The sequence below is a fragment of the Aquila chrysaetos genome, chromosome Z (assembly GCF_900496995.4).
Source record: "Aquila chrysaetos chrysaetos chromosome Z, bAquChr1.4, whole genome shotgun sequence".
Lineage (NCBI taxonomy): Eukaryota > Metazoa > Chordata > Aves > Accipitriformes > Accipitridae > Aquila > Aquila chrysaetos.
Window position 1 is genome coordinate 13460461 of NC_044030.1, and position 21496 is coordinate 13481956.

General features: G+C 39.2%; 2 long non-coding RNA genes across 2 annotated transcripts; both read right to left on the reverse strand.

Moving 5' to 3' along the window:
• Nucleotides 1–2155: 2155 nt before the first annotated feature.
• LOC121232653 lies at nt 2156–5822 on the reverse strand. Its single transcript, XR_005931507.1, has 2 exons — nt 5143–5822; nt 2156–4561 (listed from the first exon to the last, which is right to left on the reverse strand). It is a non-coding gene; the product is annotated as an uncharacterized LOC121232653 (long non-coding RNA).
• A 562-nt stretch (nt 5823–6384) lies between these two features.
• Nucleotides 6385–15651, reverse strand: LOC115337463. The gene is made up of 3 exons (XR_003922156.2): nt 14846–15651; nt 14492–14643; nt 6385–8725 (listed from the first exon to the last, which is right to left on the reverse strand). It is a non-coding gene; the product is annotated as an uncharacterized LOC115337463 (long non-coding RNA).
• Nucleotides 15652–21496: the final 5845 nt, after the last annotated feature.

The following is a 21496-nucleotide window of genomic DNA, read 5'->3' on the forward strand; positions in this document are numbered from 1 at the left end:
GCAGTCTTTATAACACATGAAGCCCCCTTGTCAATTGCTCAGATACCATGGCAACCAGGATGGATAGGTAGACTCTAGGAGTAGAGTATTGTTAGAGGGGAAATGTAGGAGATGAGCAGGCTACATCACACCAAAGCTCTTGGCCCTACTATAGCTATCCTATGTCCTTTCTGAGCAATAAATGAGTACCATATGAACCCTCCTCCTGAAAGAAAAACAAAAGATCTGATGGTGAAAGTTACATGGGTGAGCATATAAGCATTAGTTGCCAAACCAAATGATAAAAGGTTGCAAGGTTACACTAGCTAAATGGAGTCATTTAATTTATGAATTCTAAAATACCAGATTTTCTTCCAAGCCTGAGAAAGCAATGCCAAAGGAATTGGATGCCCTTTTTCACCACACTTCTGAATTATCTCAATATACAGCCAGTAAGAATCTGTGGTAACAGTGAGTAATTGGACCCCACATCTTCCACAACAACTGCAAGCATCTAATGACTACCAAACGCTGCACTCTGGAGCCTGGGTAAAGAAAGCACATGTGTCTTGTAGAGCAGCAGTCCTGTTCAGACCGGCTGCCACGCAGGCAAATGATCCCCAGAGAAGCAGGCTGTGCTAGAGGAACTGTCAAACACCTGAAAACAGTTGCTAACATTAATGACAGCGGGACATCGTTCTGTCTCCAGTGGCAACCATTGCTGTGATTGCAGGAGCCAACTCACCCACGATGGCAAAGAGTTCAAAGAAAGCAAATGGGAGACCAAGCACTTGACTCTTTATGATTAAGTGGTCCCATTCTTTAAGAGAACATTATTACAGTGTCACACTCAGTGACAGATCTGGCTTAGTCCCTCAGTACACAATTAACATTTGCTGAAAATATGAGAAAAACAACTGTTAATGGGGAAACACACCATAATTAGCAATTGCTTGCAAAGGTTGTAATTTAGATACCAAACTGGAGCCAGGGAAAATCTGTAATGGAGCAATGAACTGACACAGTTTAACAGATCCTATGTCTATTTTGTGCATTAGGAAGGAAGAATTACTGTGCCATTTGTCGTAAAGGAGAACCAAATAGAAGATCACTTTCCTTTCACATCAAGCTTGGTTAAGAGACAATGAGAATGTAGCTACCAATAGATACATGTGATCCTCAGCACAATAGTCAGTTGCCATGGGGATGGGTTGTATAGAAAAGAAATTGCTTGTAAAAATGAGTTGGTGGCCAGTCTCATTAGAAAGATGTCCTTTGTTTGGCACTTGCTCTCCATCTGACTGGACAAGCTGAAGAGGTTTGTGTCCCTAATAGCAGCAGTATGCATGTGCTGGGCAGGGGGCTTTATTATGCTTGATTTCAAGAAGTCAAAAGCCTACCATCTGTTAAAGTCAGCAGAGTCCAAGAGGCAAGATCCCAAGCAGAGGCTGAAGAGGGGACAGTCTCCATTCTGCCCCTCTTGCTGACAGAGCACACAGATCACTTCAGTTCCCTGAGGGTCTCTTGCTCAACACCTGCACAAGCAGAATTGAAAGATAAACTTTCAGATTTGTTGTTCTTAAACAAAACAAGTTAAAATACCACGCTGCTGATGATTGTTTCTGGAGTTTTATATTTCTTTGACTGACTGGTGCTCCTACACTACAGCCAATTAATTATTAACCTTGAGGAGCATGCACTCAGAAGGAATTTTTGATGGATAATTTTGTTTGCAAAGAATGAATGGGTGATGAAGCTGGACTTGCTGCTTTAAACAGTGATTGTTCAAGTGGAAAATTTAAACAGTATAACTGTTTGTGAGGAAACTGATTAAAACATCTTTTTGAAAACAAGTTCTGTAAATTCTGGATTCCTAAACTGGTGACACTTTTAAGGGGTCTTACTGTCAGAGGGTTGTTTCCCACCTCTAACCTTTTCATCTTTCTCCAGCTGAGCACTCCAAAAACAAAGATAGGGAGTAAATTCAATCCCATTGTCATAGTGAAGGAAATTGGGCTTTTAAACACTGTTCTTACAAAAGAATGTCTGAGAAGATGTTCATTGTCCTTGTGTTCTGTATAGTGTTGTGTGGGTTGCAGAATAAACATTTGCTCCTTGCCCTTTCCATCATTTCTTTTTTAATGCAACAATCATAATAAACACGGAGAACATTTTATGAGGGTTCCTGATATATAACATTTAATATCCCACAAACATGTTATCACAAAGCAGTTTATGGAGCAATGCACAATGTTGTTCAAGTGCAGTGACTTGCAAGTATACATGCCAGCCCTATTGTGAAAAGAGCAAGGCTACTGTGAATTCTTATACTACTGGCATTTAAACTGCAGTGATTTACTGAGTGAAGGTGTATTAGTCAGGCCACCGAGCCCACGCTCCTTTCCTTTCTTGAGTCATCTCATGGGACCTTTCAGATCCTTTACATGAACATATCAATAAGAAAGAAGCAAGGAGATTAAACATCTGTCTTTATGCTTCTTCCTCTCAGGTATTCAGTTGTTTCCTGAGAAGATGAGAATGAAAGTCCCATACAGTAGATATCTTGCAAAGGGATAGTAAGATAAGGGAATTGAAATGTCACAAGAGGAAAAAAACCATTAATTTTCTTCAACCGTTAAATATCCCCAAATGCTATTCAGTTAATTGGGTACCAATGATTCTCGGTGCCACGCAGAAATGTGTTCTTTCTAAGTTTCACAGTGAAGCAGTATGACATAGAAACAAGATTAAAATTTTTCCAATGCAAATGATGAATCAGACAAAGCATGATCCTTTATGGAACATTACGCCTCAATTTCTGCCATGCTGTATGGTGATGTGAAGAATTCAACTTCTAGTTGTGATTTTGGAGCTAATCTTTATCTTTGTATACATGCACAGACACAAAAGAAAATAAGGTTTCTGGCAATCTCCCAGAGATAAAGAAAATTAAGGGACACCAATGATATGAATTTTGCACTACGGAACAGGTACTCTAAAAATTGCTTTATCCACCTTCCTCCATTTCCTGCAAATACTGTCCACCAGACTAACACTCCTTCCCCAGTGTTAGCAGCAGGGGAAAGCCTATGTGATGTTGGCTGCATGTAGAGAGAGATTGAAAGACAGGAAGAGTATAGCTGGATAGGAGTCATATAAAGAAGTACAGCTAAGCAGGCAAGATATCCTAGATTAGAGCTGAGGTCTCAGGGATTCGACTTGAGTTGCTAAGCTCCCTTTACAAATCTATTATTAAAATTATTAGCTACACTCACTGAAGTTCAACAGTGACAGGCTATGAGAATTGTAGAGGAAAATTAACTTTGCTTTGATGTTTAAACATGAACCTAACAACAGAGCTGCAACCAGATCCCTCAGTTGTAAGGAACAAATTCCAAGTATGAGATGGAAATAAGCTTCAGTGACCCAGGGGAATCTGTATATTCCCAGTTCACATCCATATTTTGTGACCTGTGTCTGTCTCTCTTCATGACTGGCCAACATCATCAAGATGTGGAATGGAGATGTGCTGAATTTGGCCTTTTATGATAATGACTTCTGCTGATAAGCACCCTGCTTCTCTTCTCTGATTATTTCCAAAGGCAATGAAAAGGTTCAAAGCCTTGCATTATTGAACTTTAATTAGGAGACTAGTTTGCATACATTTTAAATGTTAATCACTGTTCAGTGAGCTGGTGAACTTTGATGGGTCACAACCTGTTCACCACTGGAATAGCTTGTAGCTCTCACTGCCTGTTGGCATTGATGTCAGAAGCCAAACAGGGTAGGACATGTTTGGACAGCATAGAATCCTCTTCAGAAATGTAGGTTCATTACAGAGGTAAAGGTATTAAGCAGAGAATTTGAGCTGATTCCAAAATTACTTCTTTCTGAACTGTGCCTTGGTGTCTATGTTTCTTCAGGCATTATCTACTGGCTATAAATTCAGATACTAGTTCTAAAATGGTCAGTTGCAGCAGACAAATTGCACCAAAATTATATTTATTATGCTATGCTTACAACGAATAGCAATGTGCTAAACAGATATTGCAACTCAAGTTATGGAGTAAAAACTGAAGAAATTCAGTATAACAATTCATCTGGAGCTTCAGTTGTTCTCACCTGTTTTTATATTAAAAAAAATAGAATAGCATTTTGAAGGACATGTTTCCGCATTTCAATGCAGCCAGGCTGATGAGGAAGGACAAACACTTGAAAAGTGCAGTTACACAAGGTGCTTGAAGGTAGAAATTATTTCCTTAAAGTGTTTAATCATGCTTTCCAAAACCACTTCCTCTGGTGACCTAATCACATAAATCATAGTAAAAGGTTAAAGACATAGTTCAATTGCACCAAATTATATGTGATAGTTTCTCTGAAATGGATTAGTTTCCATTAAAGAGTGAACTCATCCTATGAAATAACCATATTCTTTGCATGGCCTCTGGACTGAAAGCTGGTACTTTGTCACACACTTCTATGGATCGACTTTTTGCCTCCTTAAAACTCTGCTACATGGGATAATAACAACCAATCATATAGCCACTTTGTTCTAGAAAGTAATCACTTAACTACTGCCTTACTCCATTGTCCTGGTTTCAGCTGGGATAGAGTTAATTGTCTTCCCAGTAGCTGGTACAGTGCTATGTTTTGAGTTCAGTATGAGAAGAATGTTGATAACACACTGATGTTTTCAGTTGTTGCTCAGTAGCATTTAGACTAAAGTCAAGGATTTTTCAGCTTCTCATGCCCAGCCAGCGAGAAAGCTGGAGGGGCACAAGAAGTTGGCACAGGACACAGCCAGGGCAGCTGACCCAAACTGGCCAAAGGGGTATTCCATACCATGGGATGTCATGTCTAGTATATAAACTGGGGGGAGTGGGGGCAGGGGATTGCTACTCAGGGACTACCTGGGTGTTGATCAGCGGGTGGTGAGCAATTGCACTGCACATCATTTGTACATTCCAATCCTTTCATTATTGCTGTTGTCATTTTATTAGTATTATAATTATTAGTTTCTTCTTTTCTGTTCTATTAAACTGTTCTTATCTCAACCCTCGGGTTTTGCTTCTTTTCCCGATTTTCTTCCCATCCCACTGGGTGGGGGGCGAGTGAGTGAGCAGCTGCGTGGTGGTTAGTTGCTGGCTGGGGTTAAACCATGACATCCATGCAATGAAAATGTTACATGTGACTTATGATTTCTGCAGAATTTCCTTGAAACTCTGCTTGTTTTACAGCAGGGGAAACCAAAGCATAGAAGTACAATGGGAAAGCATGGAGCTGGGAGATGTCCCACTCATAGACATATGCACTGCACTATCTTCTTCCCCCCATCCCTCAGAAAACATGTTTCTATTCCAAACTTCTCACTCTTATGAATTTATTTTGGGTGACATCAATGTGTTTGCTTGGTTAAAGTTTGGAGACCTAAGGCCACCGTGCTTCCAAGGAACTGGTGAAAGCCAGCCACCATGTTGTGCTGGCTGTAGAGGATACTAAACAAGCGTCGGTCCAACTGCCCTTTCTGAAAGCCAAAAAAAGTGCCCTGACCAGGGAGTAATCAAAGAAGAGAAAGATGCCATTCATTTAAAAGTTGATCATGCAGTTAGAAGTGAGGGGAAACAGTAAGCCAGAGCTGGCAAAGGTGTTACATTGCTCCTAATGGCAGCAACAACATAAGCCTGAAGAAGCTTTCATTGCATACATCTTAGAAGATGTGGTATACTAGCCAAAGGTTTTGGCAGCTGCAGAGTAGATGACAGGCACACAAAAGGTGGCAGAAATTGTGTGATGTTGTGGCAGAAATATATCAGCTAGATGGATCTTCATATGGTCACCCCCAAGAATGACTTAACAATCTTAATATTCAAAATATAATCTTTAGATTTAAGGGTCAGTATTCAGTCCAAGAAAACTAGAGAGGGTTCATATCTCTGATAAATGCTCTAATTTCAAGTTCTCCTCTCATGAGGTAAACAGCATTTTATCAGTTCAGATAATGGTGTACACTTTAAAAAATGTATCCTTTAAATGTATGCCTTAAGGAAGTCCAGGTACCTTAATGTATACTTTAAACAAAGAAGGCCAGTTTAAGACATTAGTGAGGCATTTGAACTAATATTCTTTTATAACAAACTTTCCTAAATTTCCACACCATAAATTACTATGTAAAAAGATCCTAGGCCAATCTTTCTGAAAAATGAATACCAGATAGCTGCAATATATAGGAAAAAAACACTCACACAACCACAATATTTCCAGGCCCAATTGCAGCTGAAATTTTTGCCATCCAAACAACACAGAGGGGCTCCAGTACATGCGAAAATCAAGCCAACACACTGGCAGGCAACCAGTTCTCTGCTGGTAGCCTGGTAATTACAAAGTAGTTTGAGTAGAATACCGGAATTCTTAATAGTTAATTAGGACTTTATAATGTAGCTTTGATAGCACTACTTGAACTTAATTATGAAAGAGGTAACAGTCTTGTCCCCACTGTAAAGAGAGTAAATACATCATTACAGAGGAAATCATATTAAGAAATAAAATAAATTTAATTTAATTGTCATGCAGGTAGTAAAATTAATACCAAAGGCAAAAAAGGTCATACCAAATTAATAAGATTTTTAAAAGTCACCACATCTAGTAAGATATGTGACCTGTCCACAGCTGGAAATACGCTAGTCTTAGGAAAAAAACCTGAGCAGAACAAAAGAAAATTGTGTAGTACCCATCAGAATTTCAGGTTTTATGTGACTTAGCACATCTGTGTGTATACAGGTAGGCACAGGCACAGTAGGGCTTATCAACATCCTGAGCCCGTGCTGAAGACTATCCCTCTTGAACTTGAGTGAGCAAGGTGGTCACAAAATGTGCAACCTTTCCATGTCTGCAACTCTGAACATGGTCTTGCTGATTTCTCAGGGGAAAGGGAAGGGAAAGAAAGGGAAAGGGAAGAGAAAGAGAAGGAAGGGAAAAAATCTCAGTCCCAAAGCAAAGTAGGCAGAGCAGAGATTTGAACCAGGTCTCCAAGGCAGTGTCTTAGCCCTGAAGTGGCAGGTTTAAGTGCTGAAAAACAGACATTTTGGTAAAATTCCATGTACTTGAAAGATTTTGAAGTCTTAGGTTTTGACTAGGTGGGGCAGGTAAAGATGCCTGGAGCAGACTTCTATTGAACTCTGAGCAGTTTTAAAGTTGACTTTCTCTCATTCTGTTGTCAGAGCTAATGGCTTTAGCAGTCCTTTTATGCTAGTAAAAGTCAGGATTTAATTCACTTTCAATGCACAACAACCATGCCAAAAAATGTCAATATAAGCGTGCCTCTGGGTAAGGTGGCAAATATGTCTTTCCCTTCCCTGTTCAACATCTTTCAGCATAACTACAACAAGCAAAGTTAATGACTTACAAGTTTCATTTTATTTTGATACAGATCTCCTCTTTGAGGTCTTTCTGCTTCATTCTTGGTATTTTCAGTGGCATTCTCATATAGTGTCTATTAAATACATGCACATCTTTTAAAAGATAGAGCAGTCAACGTCCACTGAAGGCAGTTCTGCTGTTTTGCCTGGCTGGGGAGCTACTTTTCCATGTACTGTTGGTTGCCTATAGACAGACTCACCTTCTAACACATGCTTTAATACCTCCAGTGATCCACATCATTTTCCAAGAGGGTTTCCAATTATAGCAAACACTTTTGACATAACTTCTGTATGGGCATGTTTTAGCTGTAGATTTATTACTTTAAGTGTCAAGAGATGTACTCGAATACAAGAAAGCATGTTGGAACTGGAGGTAACATCACTACAAATGTTATTTCTGGAGATGAGTTTCCTGCAGCGTTACACAAACTGTACAGATAAGCCATGTTTCCTTCGTGGCTATGCCTTAAGGCATGAACTTGACTAACCTGAAGGTGGGGAATAGGCCATTCAAACAGATGCCTGCAAGTGTGGGTACCAAACAGATCATGAGCAAGTAGATGCCTCATAAGCAGTTAAAAGTAAAATTTGCATCCGTTGATATCTCAGCATCTGAACATCCTGATCTTTATGGTCCCTAATTAAAAGACGGCCTCCCAACAAGTATTTAAGCTGGGCTGCTTAGTCTTAAAAAGCAAATAACCTCTTCCATGCTCATTTGAAGAAAAGTTTATCCAACTTCAGTCAGGAAGAGCAACTTGAATACAGGCTCCTATTCTGACATTTCTGTACATACTAACCAAATCAAACCATTATACCTTCTTTTCAGTTTAGCTGAGCAGGCTCCAGAACACCTAACTAGGTTTTGTGGCTCAGCACATGGAGAAAACGTGGGCAAGATTTGCTTAGAGAGCACTCTTGGCTGATTGTTGACATTAAAATTCAGCATAGTGTCAACATTAAGATATGACAGAGAACATTTCCAGTACTGCTAGCCCAGAGTCTGGGACTCAAACTAGCCAGCTGCAAGCCTCTGCAACACAGTAAGTGCACCACAGCCAGATGCACTGAATCCTGGCCCTAGTAAAACAATATGACACTGTGATGATTTCAGTGAGTGCTGAATTTCTCAGCTGAGTTCAGATATTTTAAGATTATGTTTGAATCTGGAATTTCTTATATTCACAGCCATTCAGGTGCAGCTGAGCAGAGTAGAGATCACTTTTCAGAGAGAGACCTTTTCCTCCTTGGTTGATGAGACAGGATTTTTCAGTGGCAGTATGACAGTGGAGAGCCTCGGACAGGTCACTCTGATAGGTTGACAACTGGTACTGTAAAACAAGTAATAATACAGAAAGCTGTAAATATTGCATTTGATCTAACTATAGCTGCCTTTGCATAATGGTTACAACTCTGATTTTGCCCTCCATTTCAAGTAGAAAAACCGAAAATACCAGTGCATAGTGAGCAGCCAGGCTTCCGCATTGACATTGTACATCTGAAGTATTTGCACAGCCTTTGCAGACAAACCTGCACTCACATTTTTTTGCAGTGTTTTTTGCAAATATGCACTCATTATGCTCCAATATTGTTAGGCCCTTAAAACACTGTGTTTAAGGTAATGCAGAAAATCCTGCCAAGAACACCATGTCAAGCTAATGAAGTGGCACGGCTTTCAAACTGGTGTTTGTTCCTATTAGTTGGCTTTGAATGTAACCACAGAGAGAGCAAAATAAACTGCAACTTCCAGGAAGGGAGATTGCTGGCAGCTCACAGCAAGCATGACTAATGGGCACACCTTCACTTTTTAAACAGACCTTAAACAAGCCAATGGGGCAGAAGCTGGCCTTCCACACCATGTACACTCCCATGATTACCAGTGAGAGTCTCTTCATTGCATTCAGAGCCTCCCTTCCCAACTAAAAGCTTTTGAGCTTCCAGAACATTAAAGGAGACAACCTGAAAATTTGACTAAACACGCTTTTTTCTGAACAGCCTCACGTTCCTCTACCCTATTTCAAAGTGAAGCAAGCAGATAGTGACAAGCACAATATGCACCCTGCACACTTCTCTCAAGGCAATTATAATGTCAAGAAGGGACAAAACAAATGAATGAATCTCAGAAAAGAGGATTCTGAGGATATTAATGGTAGGTAGTTAGCTACCTACACTCTGTGCTATATTATGCTGCCCGGCCTTTTTTTTGTGCTTTCAGTGTAGTTTTTCTGTAGGTGTGGCTCAGGCAATAGCTTAAAGGGGAGGGAAGTTAAGATTACTGGCCCTGTTACTGGAACCCTTTTCATTGCAGTTCCCTCTGCTCCATTTACATGTGAGTAAATTTCTCTGAATATTGGAGAAGTACTTCACAGCCCCACACGATCTGCAGGAAGGGCTCAAGGATTCAGAATTCACATGCACTCAGGCTGAGAGACACACACCTGTGCACTCACATACCCCAGTCATGCAAGAGGAGAATGTGATTCCTCCACCTGTACAGCTCTATTCCTGTATTGTCAGGTCCTTCATTCTAATCTTCCAGTGTAAATGCAACTTTCAGCCATTCCAGTGGCACCATATCCCTCCAGAGCAGGAGAGTTGGCCCAAAATGGGTCATATTCCCTTCAAAATGAAAGGAAGGAGAGGTTTGTACTTTGCTCACCTCTCTGTCAAGTCCTTGCTCATCAGTTTTGCCTGAAGGGGTAATTCTCCAGACCCACCAACCTCAACAGCACCGGCAGAAGAATGTAATTTTTGACTGTTCACCCATTGCTATGTTGCCATTTTGGGGTGGGGAATGGACCCTACCAGGCTTCCATACATCAGGCAGAGTGCCCAGAAATGGCCACTGCACACACAGGAGCTCTTCTGCCCACGTGATATTCTGCTCTAACCTACGGCTTCTCTGTATGCATTATGGTATATATACCCACAAAAGGTCCAGGGTGCTCTGGGTTCACCAACCAAACTGTACTCTTATAGGGATTCACACATGTGCACTGATACTAGTCTATCAGTAATGTATGTGCCCATTCACTAGGTCCAGTAATGGCAATATACGTAGCCTATTCCTTTCAAATCAGGTAGCTGGGACTGGTTTTTACACTTTGTGTACAAAACTATGATGCACTCAAAATCTAAAACCACAAAAGCTACAGAAGTAGTATGCAAAATCTGGCACAACAGGAGAAAGCAGTTCTTGGGAGAATTGTTTGTGGGAATAACTACTTGAGGAAACATGTAGTATATCACTTCAAGTTCTGCCAACCTCAGTTTTGTAATACAGTAAGCATTTTGTACTACATCCTTTCTGCTACTGTCTTATCTTATGCTTGGCTTGCAAACCCCTCACCACAGAATTTTTTCTTTTCGTTCTGAGTCATCATAACACCTAACACAACAAGTACAGATGTTTACTAAGCTGGAAGGACTCTATCTGTTTTAACACTAAGTGATGATTTGTTGTTAGGTCTAATACATGCTGAACCTCAAAACAAAGTGCATCCCTATGTGTTACTCCAGTTCTCCACTGATTTATAGCAGCATAAAGCTAGAGTCAGCTTGAAAACACCGGACCCATTTATATCACCTCAGGAAATGAGGTTTAAGACAATGCTTCGTACCTCTCCCAGTGCTGCCTGGCTTGGTGGTTCAGCATGTTGGGTAAGATTTTTATTCCCATATCTCTGTTGTGGTTACACCTGAAACACTTTTTTTCTTCAGTATATGTGTCTGTCAGCTCTACCTCTCATGCTACAATGCAGCTGACATGATATTCACTACAATGCAGGGGAGCAGGAAAAAAATTTGTGTATCTGTTAAATCATCACAATAGGTCTTAATTAGGTCACTACCACATTGAGAAAATACTCATCTTTAACACTGATGGACTGTAATGGAGGGTAAGGCCACTTAGCACTAATTTGAAGTACTCGATAGACGGAAGGACTGGACCCTACATGCTCCATCCTACTGCAGGAGTCAAGGAGACTTTATGTCATGAAATACAGTGGGAGCTGAACCAAACTCCAAACAACCTCTCCGAGGTCATCCAGAACTGGAAATCACTTCTTTCACATCTCCACCTCAAACTGTAACTGACTTCAAAAAACCAAGTTTGAAATCTAGTGAAAAAAAAACTAAATAAGTGAATTTAAATCAAAGGACTGTAACAACTGAAACATATGGGGATAAAATGGGTCAAAAGACAACCCAGGTAACACAGCTTGCTTCTACACTATCCAGAGGATTTCAACAAAATGTTTGCCTTTTGAGGATACACAGTTGCTAATATTAGAGTGGGTGTGACAATAAGTATGAACATCATTTTTTAAATCATTACGTGCTGCTTCAGAAAGTAATACTTTCTACTCAGTAGAGGGTAATAATTTAATTACAAAAGAGATGTGTGCTTTTCTTATTCCAAAATGTTACATTCTATTACATTTTAAAAAAAAAGAAAGACATTACCCTACAGGTATACCCTAGTCTCCAAAGAAGAATGTCATACCAACTCATTCTTCCTGGTGTTATTAGGTTAGGAGATAGCTTCCAGGTGAATGACATCCACCTATAATGATCACATTAAGGCAGAACTCCTTAATTAAAGATGAGGTCTGGTGTTAGTTGAATAACCTGTGTCATTTCTTTAACAAGAAAAAGGTATTTCTTGCCTCTTCTACTAAAAGAAGAAAAAACATACATGCCATATTCTTATATAAGCATAAATCAGAATAGCTCCACTAGTATCCAATAGAGTATAACTATTTCTAATAAAAATATGCACCAAAACATAGAATAGCCTTGTATGACCGGAGTTTCTACTTGCTGCATTGAAAAACTCAAGTAGTATTTTTTCTGTGTAAAACATAACTAATTTTCAACTTGTGATGTTGGAAAAGACTTCCCCTAGACTATTTTTTTGAAAGGCAGGGACCAATTTGCAGATTTGCACAAGAATTTACACTTTCAATTCTATGAGAGATAGGGTTTTTTTTTATTTTGCCCCTAGTTTCCTTCAATAAATATTAGTAATGTAAACAAGTTTTCAGACTCATTTTAAACTATATCAGCACACATTTTGTCCCACAGAGATCCTGACTTAAATATCTTTATTGGTCTATAGATAAATAATAATACTCATAGACAAATTCAAAGATAATTTCATGTTTAGTTAGTTTCTCTGTAGGTAAGAAATGAATTTGGTAGAATTGGTATGTCAGATTCCACTCTTGATGTCAATTCAGAGTAACACAATGAGCCCAAAGGCATTTTTAAAATTTATAGCAGCATCCATGGAATCAATGTGTGGCTCAAAGAGTTTTACTGCTACTCTTTAAGCAAGAGTAAGTACAAATATAAAACCAGATCAGAAATCTCATTGACTGTACCTTCTAACCCAATTAATAAGCTATGTATCTTAATAGAGGAAAGCCTACCTCCACAATACAAATTCTGCACCCTGAATCCTTGAGAAGTTTTGTAATTTTGGTTTGATCTCTGTGGCTTAACCTTATCTGTCATTTTAAACACAGACTTTGTAACAGTCATTTTCCCATGGATGATGGGTTCATTACTAAATCTGCTCACCACCTACTTTATTTTACAACAGCACACTGCTCCCTAGCTGCCTTCTCCAGTAATATTCAGCTCAAGTATAAACAGATATAATTAATACTGCAATGAGATGCATAAATTAAATGGAGCATTACCTTTTGCTGGCTTTTGTAAAATATGTTTCAGAACGAAATGAAAGGGACTTTTCTGACTGCCTTCCCAGTCCTGCAATGGGATTACCTTGGTGTAGGTTTTAGTTTCCTAATATTTCAGTCATTGTGACACTAACACATCATCAGTTGAAAAAAAACCCTTCAAACATTTGCTGACTGCTGCAAAAATCCAATAGCAGGGCCCATTAACATAATTCCACTATTTGAAAAACCAATATCATCTATGTTAAGTGGATTATTTTATATATATGCACATAGGTAGGAAGGCAGGTAGATAGGTAGGTATAGATTGATAGAGAGGTAGATAAATACATATATATATTCACTCAGCATTTCTATTTTGCAACAAATCAGCTGGGAATTGTCTGTATTTAACAGTTTAAGGCATCTTGTAGTTAGTCATGTAGAGAAATTAATGTAAATGATAATAAATTGCTTATTATACCCAGTAGGAAAAGCACCTCAGATTATACATCTGATCTAATTCACTACTCCAAGCAAAGTGCAACATCAGTTCAAATCTGACAGACGCTCTGGTGAGGGGATATGAGCTTTTCATTTTGGTCCCTCACAACCAGTGTCCTCTGACTATTTTTTGAGTAGAACATCATTACCTTAGAGGGTTTCAGAAGAAAGTGTTTTAAGAAACTGCATGATACTTTACAATATTCAAGACATCATTTTCTATTAGCTTTCAGTCAGGCCCATCACATCTTTCCTTTCTCTGCTGTTTTAGTTTGTTGAAAGGCTGCCACTACTGAGGGGGAGGGTAACTATAGTTGTTCACTAGATGAGAAAATAAGGTTTTCTAACCTTGAAATTGGGATGCAGCCGAAATGGACCTGACTTTCACGTTCTTTCTTTTTTTTTTAAACCAGTGATGCTCTCCCATCTAAAAGGACAAGTTCAATTTCCCTTCAATTCAGCCCTGTTAGCATGGCCCTGAGCAGAATTAATAAATCCACCTATAATTTATTAAAGTCTTTCACAGTTCTCCACTCAACCAGCTCACATCGCATGTACTTTTAAAAAATGATTCTGTCACCTGGAATGAGAGGATACAAATAATGAACAAAACAGGATCAGAGTGACTGCAATTAATGACTAAACTCCTAAGAAGCTTTATGGCAGGCATCACAAATACCCTCATGTTTTCACCACAGCTGAAATAAAGCACTGACTCACACGTGACTGCTGATACTCCTTAGTTAGTAACAACTTTAACTCAGAAAAGCTTCATGAAACAAGGGGTCTACACCTTGCTGAATTACAGGGCATAGCTCTTGAGAGAAATTGATGAATCACTATGAATCCAAATCTCTTACAGGGGTCAAAAAAGGAGTAGAAGCACAAACGATATCATGTTACTACCTAAGGCTGTATCACAAGTCTGTTATGGAGATTATTCTTGGCCCACACTTTTTTCTGTGGCACTTTGGACCAGCAGTGATCTTCTCCTTGGAATTAGTCACTTGTCAATATGAGGAGTAGGAATGTGGCGTTCAGCTTATTCAGCTCTTAAACTGCCAAGAAAAAAAAGAACAAAGGTCAGTACTGAGTGAATGAAAAGTTAAGATAAATATGTAGTAAAATAGTGTAACATAAGATATTCATCCAGGATCAGATGCTTTTCCCATGTGGTAGCATTAAAGGTATGAAAGGAAGCACTGAAAGAAGGGAGAAGGCTTTTGGAGAGGTACCCAAATCAAAAATGAGCAGAATTACCTCGTATTCCAGCTAATTCACATTGATGGTAAGGTTAATTTATTGCTTGTTCAGTGGCTGTATTTCACATTCTGCATAATGCACCTGGCTACTTTTGTGCTGAAAAAAAAAAAAAAAAAAAGGAAGATCTTCCTGCAGAGAAAAAGGTGTTACACTGGTTGTTTGAAAAGAGGCAATACCCCTGTGACTGAAGCATGGGGGATGTCTTGTGCCTGCTAGAAGCATCTTCTGACAGATTCAGGAGTAAGAAGAGAAAACCCCAAATCACTTTTCAAATACACTTTCTGTCTAGCTTATCTGATTTTAAGTCCAGTACTACAGGAAATTGGAATAACTGAAGTCAAAATATAAGAAAATTGTAGAGGTACTCATTGTGTCCCTGCAACAAAAATGTGTTGAAAACAGACCTCAGGCTTGAACAGGCTTTCAAAAGAACGGAACATATCCACCAGTCCTACAACAAAAAAAACAGAACATAAAAGCTAAAAAGTGAACTCTTAAGATTTCTTCTTAAATAACTGAATGAAATGACAGCTACATCGTGTCATTAATGTTGGCTTACGCAGAGTGAAAGGTAAAATGAGCTTTACCTTCAGACTCTCCCTGAAATCTCCAGTTAAAATAAATATAAGCCTCTTGCATCCAGTTAGAAATAGATGCTGGTTTGAAGCTGTTCATTAAAGCTACTTATTTGCATATGTGCTTGATCTTTATTGTGGACATTTCCAGAATAAATATATATATATATATATATATCCCTTTTTAGAACTTTTCTTTCTGTTAAGAAAATACCCTCAGTTCCAAAAGAAAATTTACTATTAGGATTTTTGGAGTTTTTTTAGACTACTAGGATTTGGGGAGCTTTGCTGTACATGATTTCTTTTAATTCAAAAAAAATGTTAAGATTCAATCATGTACTTCTTTTTATAGGCAAGTAAGGGATGATACTGTGAAGAATGGCTGAGGTTGGAGACACTTCTGGAGATCATCTGCTCCAACTCTCCCAGCTCAGAGCAGGGTCAGCTAGAGCAGGTCATCCAGGATTCTGTGCAGTCTGGTTTTTAATATCTCCAGGGACAGAGACTCCACCCCTTCTCTGGGAAACCTGCTCCAGCCTTTGACCACACTCATAGTAAAAAAGTTTTGTCTTGCATTTAGATGGACTTTCCTGTATTTCAGTCTCTGCCTGTTGCCTCTTGTCCTGTCTTTGGGCATCAATGAGAAGAGTCTGGCCCCATCTTCTTTGTTCCTCCATCAGATATTTATACAAAGGAAAAGATCCCCCTTAGCCTTTGCTTCTGAACAGTCCCAGCTCTCTCAGTCATTCCTCATTTTAGAGGTGCTCCTGTCCCTTCATTGTCTTTGTGGCCCTCATCTGGAGTTACTCCACTATGCCTGGTGTCTCTTGCACTGTGGAGCCCAGAACTGGACCCAGCACTCCAGAGCAGAGGGGAAGGATCATCTTCCTTGACCTGCTGGCATCAGTCCTCCCAGTGCAGGCCTGGTTATTGGCCACCTTTGTCACAAGGGCACATGGTTAACTTGGTGTCCATCATGACCCCACCAGGACCCAGGAATATTTGATGCATTGTTCATAATTTTATTCCTCCACTCCTCTCTGTTAAAACCATTTTCTCCCTTCCCCATTGTACTTTGAAAAATATATGGAAAGCAAAAAAAGTTAGGAGTTCTAAAAGAAAGAATTATTATGAAATAAAGGGGTTTTTATGAATGTAGGCTGATGCAATTAGCCCCTTCACTGTCTCCAGGAACAAGACTTTAGACTTAATTTTCTTCACCTGTTACTTCTTCACCTGTTGACAAGATTAACAACTAAAATACCTTCACTTCTCTAAACATTCTTGCTAAATGTTGAGGAACAACTTGGAGAAGGCAGATACACACAGGCAGTATGAAAGCCAAAATAAGTATGTTCACAATTTCTATAAAGTATGTGAATGTTTTTTTCCCCATAAGCACATACTTTCCTACTGTGACATCACAATACTTATCTTGAATTAGGGATACAAAAATACTCAGAAACTTCTAAATTTTGAACATCTCCTGAGGCTCAATTCACAACAGAAGATTAAAGCAACTTAGGTTTATAGTCCTGCAACATGGAGTTTGGATTTGGCTTAACATTATTTTTAGGGAAAAACTAGGGAATTATTCTGGAATTTTATTCCAATGTCCCTAGGGTTTGGAAGAAAAAGAACAGAAAGTCAAGATAGGGCTTTGACTTCAGCCTATGTCTTCTCTCTTTCTGCATCTTGCTCTATGCTACATCATCCCCAATAGGGTTTGCAGGTTTATAAACCCAAGTACTAATTTATATTATTCTTTGTTGCATGCTCAGCTGTGCCTATCAGCCTATTAAGAAATTAATAGGGTCTCAGTATCTGTCATTGCTAATTTTAAACAGGAACAAGGACATGCCAAGTCATAATACTGATGCATTTGAAAATATGTTAATTGTCTTTCTCATTATTCAGCCTACTTAGCTACTTTCCAATACTACTTTCCTAAATATAAGTCATGAGAGATATTTTAACATTTTGAAAACCGTATCTGAGTTCCTTTGAAATGCCAGTTTTCCTACTAATTGAAAAACAGGTTTCATGAGGATTTTTGTAGAGAAATCACCAATCAGAGATAGAAGTTAATGTACATTTGGTACACACTATCAACTGCTTTTCAACCTCAATTACTAATGAAAATTAGCTATCTGAACTCAGCGGAAGTGCTAACTATCTTTCAGTACTAGCAGTTCTCAACCTGGGTTCAGAACAGCTGCAAACAGTTCAGACACACTTCTGTTGCAAAATATCTCCTGTAGTTGTAATATGGGAAGTAAGCAAGGGAGTATATTTTTCTCCCCAGCAATCCTGAGTGATTCTTACTAATGCTAATACAGGCATGCCTGTACAATAATGACTCTATATTCCCCTCAGACTGCAGATTGACAGTCTTACAGCATGTCAGTATGTATAAGGAAACATAATGAATATTAACTGTGATTTAATGCATCATTTTCCAGTTTCTCTATGGAAACCTGAAATTCTGTAGGGTCCTACTCCATTTTAGCTTTTGGGAGGACACTGAGTGGGGTTTTTTGGATGTGTATGGAGTAATAGCTCTTTTGACATTTAGATGTCAAGTTCCCCATTCTGATATTTCATTCATGGGCTGCAATATCTTTTGGACTGCCTGAGATCTTATCTACACACATTTTTAAAAAAAAGTTCCCTTTCAAGTGGTGAAGAGAGATGGCAGCCTTTCAAGTAATAAATCAGGAGATGTCTCCCTGATAGTGAATGTGAGCAAGAGAGGGGCAAAGGAGATGGGAGTGAGGGTGGTGGTGGGGGATGCCTGCGGGTGCAAAAGCTGATCATTTTTGCCACTTGTACTCTCTTTAAAATGAGTGACAACCATCTTATGGGCTATAACTCCTTTGTCTCTACTCCTTGCCAAGTTTCTGTACCTCACCCTTCCCTGACACTGGAGGAAATGATTTATCCAAAAGGTGCAGATAAATCTCACTTCTTAGCACACCAAACCACACTCATTTTGCACATATTCATGTACATAATAATCCAGATCACAAGACAAAGAAAAAGAAGATAAAAAATCGTCTGAGGAATTGATGAAAGAGGAGGATATGAGTTCAGAATTTCAAAAGGGGGGAATTTTGCTCCGGCAAGTTGTTCTCAAAGGAAATCAGCATCCATAACCTAGAAATTCTCTGCCACTTAAGCATTTAGGCTCAGATTTTCAAAGAAACCTTTGGGTGATCTGGCACTCAAATCCTACCAAGTCTCATATAAGATCGTCAATAGGTTCTCAACAACTCTCCATATTATGACAGACAAGGGATGCTCTGCATGTCCGTGAAAGTAAGCCTAGAGTTCAACATTATTTTTAGCAGAAAACAGAGGCAGAAAATCCACATGTATAAATACTACAGTCCACGTATAAGTATGCATATTCATAGCACTATATGGTACTGCTCTGAAGGAAGAAGAAATTCCTAAAAAGCAGGAGAAAAAGAGGGAATAGGCAATTTTACCTGTGGTCTTAGACTAGCAGCAATCCCAGCAGACTGAGACAGTTCAATCTGAGGCCATGACAGTTAGATTTAATGAATTTACAGCTGCTGGACAGCAGCGTGGTCAAGGGTATTCCCAAGCCCAACCAGACAGTGCTGGTGATTTATATCTGAAAAGCTGTAGCATCTTTCTGTTGATTACTAGTTGTTATGCTTTAGCTTGGGCAAGAAAATATCTTAGAAGTTCTTATAAAGCTGATCTGAAATTGAGTTTAAATTGCTTGTTGCTTCCTGCTGAGAAGGGCTGAACCATTCATACTCCATGTGGAGTTCAAACAGGATTTCTGCCTGACTGTGCAGTGACAGCAAGCATCCAACACTGGGTGAGAATAAAGCTTGAATCAGATGCTGCAAGAAGGTCTCTCATGTCCCATGCCTTTGGTAAGCCTATGCCCAGATTCCTGCCCTGCTGGGGGACTTCCCTCCATGAGTGGTCCTGCTGGACCTCTGAATCAACCCTAATTCAAGACCTAAAGCTAGCCCCGAGCTGTGTATAAAACTAAACACATACTTCACTTTCTCAACTGATAAAGGACAGGCAAAAGAGAAACTCTTGTGAAAGGGGAGAAATTCCCCATGTATGCCTTAGAAATAGAAAAAATGCTGCTGGAGTTTGACTGAGTTTGACTCACTTTCCATTCTTTAGACAAAAAAAATAGAGTGAAAATCAGAACTTCTCACTTGTTAGAGATCAAAATGTTACTCACCTCATCCCCTGGGGATGAGATCCCTGGGATACTCATTGAACCACCTTTCTGAAGCCACACTACACTGACAGACACACATTTTGCATAAAGTCTTGTGTTCAGTGAAAAAGTGAAAGATTTGCCCCTTATTTCATTGGGACCAGGGCTTCACACTCTTAATTTTGGTAGCCTCTGGCAAGCACATATAGTGTTCTGGTTGGTATGTCCTTTAGTCAATTTTTAAGCAGCAGTAACATATACTTGTACCAAAGAACAAGCTGTGGCCAGTAACAGCAGTAGCTTTATATTGGGTCCCCCAAAACTGATTCAGCTGCAGTCCAGGCCAGCTGTAATGCAATCAATGGCACTGACCTGTGAAAGACAAAATCATTATAACAGAACACTGCAAACCAAAGAAGTCCAATAAAGATGTGAGGACAATGAAACAGGAATCAGAAGCATTAAGGGATAGATGACAAAAGAAAACACAGATCGTATCTCATCTCTGTGCCACACATGTTATTAATACGAAGAAAGAACTCATGACAAATTATCCCTCATTTATTTTCCTTATACACAATGGATGCCTAATATATTTGGTCACTGATCCCCTGCAGTAATGAAGCAGTACAAGAATATACACTCATAAATATGTATATATTATATAAGTGAATATAATGGCAGAAACACTTTGAGTCTCCTTCTCCAGATTGAAGAAACCTGTGTTATTTGACAAAGAAAGAAAAAAATAACTATATTTGTGTTTCACAAAGTTTAAACATATGACAGGAAGCAACACTTACCTTTTAATGTTTTTTCCTTGCTCTGCTCCTGATTTGCAGTGACATTTTGGTTATGCCTTCCAGGCATTTTTTTACCCATAGATAAGGTGAGCTTGCATAGGATACACCAAGCTCTGTGAGTACCAATTTCTTGAAGTGTCTGGACCACATGTTTAGGTTTTTTATTCCTTCCTCTCTAGCTGATACTATATGTGTACACAAGTAATAGAGGGAGAGGGTAGTGCCTCATCCCCACTCACCCTTTGTTCTCCAGGAGGCAGCGGAGAACACAAGACAGCCTCTCAAAGAGGTGAGGGAACCATGGGGCAGGATTTTACAGGAAGAGATACGTTGGGTCTAAGCTGTATGTGCCATTCTAAAATCTGCTTTTTCCACCCTTAACACCCAGAAAGCAGGAGAGGAAACAAAGGCAGGAAAGCATAATTTTCTAGTTCCAGAGTTACTGGTGAGGATCCTGTGTTCTTACTTCACATGATTCAGTTCACGGGAGCCAAAATGATGCCCAGACAAGTTCCTCATGAAAAGAAGGCTCAATGTAACACTTGTTACTATTTATTGAGGACTGGCGAGTTAAAATGAGCACTTAACTGTGCTGATATTAAAAGTGCCTTGTCTTTACTAAGATAATATCTTCCATAGGTCCCTCTCCAAGGTCCACGGCCCTCCTTGGACGTGATTTCTTCCAGGGCTGGTGCAGCTTACTATTAACCATGTACATGGGGCCCAATGGCACCATTTAGCTTTCAGATTTTACATTTGTAAAGCATGCTGATATCCTCTGACCATAGAATCTCTCTCTCAGTTACATGCAAAATATCTGAAATATTATTTAATCTCAGGTGTGATCAAATGGGGAAAAAAATGGCTGTAGGATGTTCCCTGTTTTCCTCAGATGCTCTATTGTTGCATGTTTTTAGCTATAGTAAAAAGTTTTCTGGTGCTACAGTAAGCACAGAGTCCTGTGATGTAAAAGAAAAAAAAAAAAACAAACAAAAAAACCCCGACTTCCAAAACATTTAGTTCAAGTGCAAGCATGTAGCTCCCAATATACTCT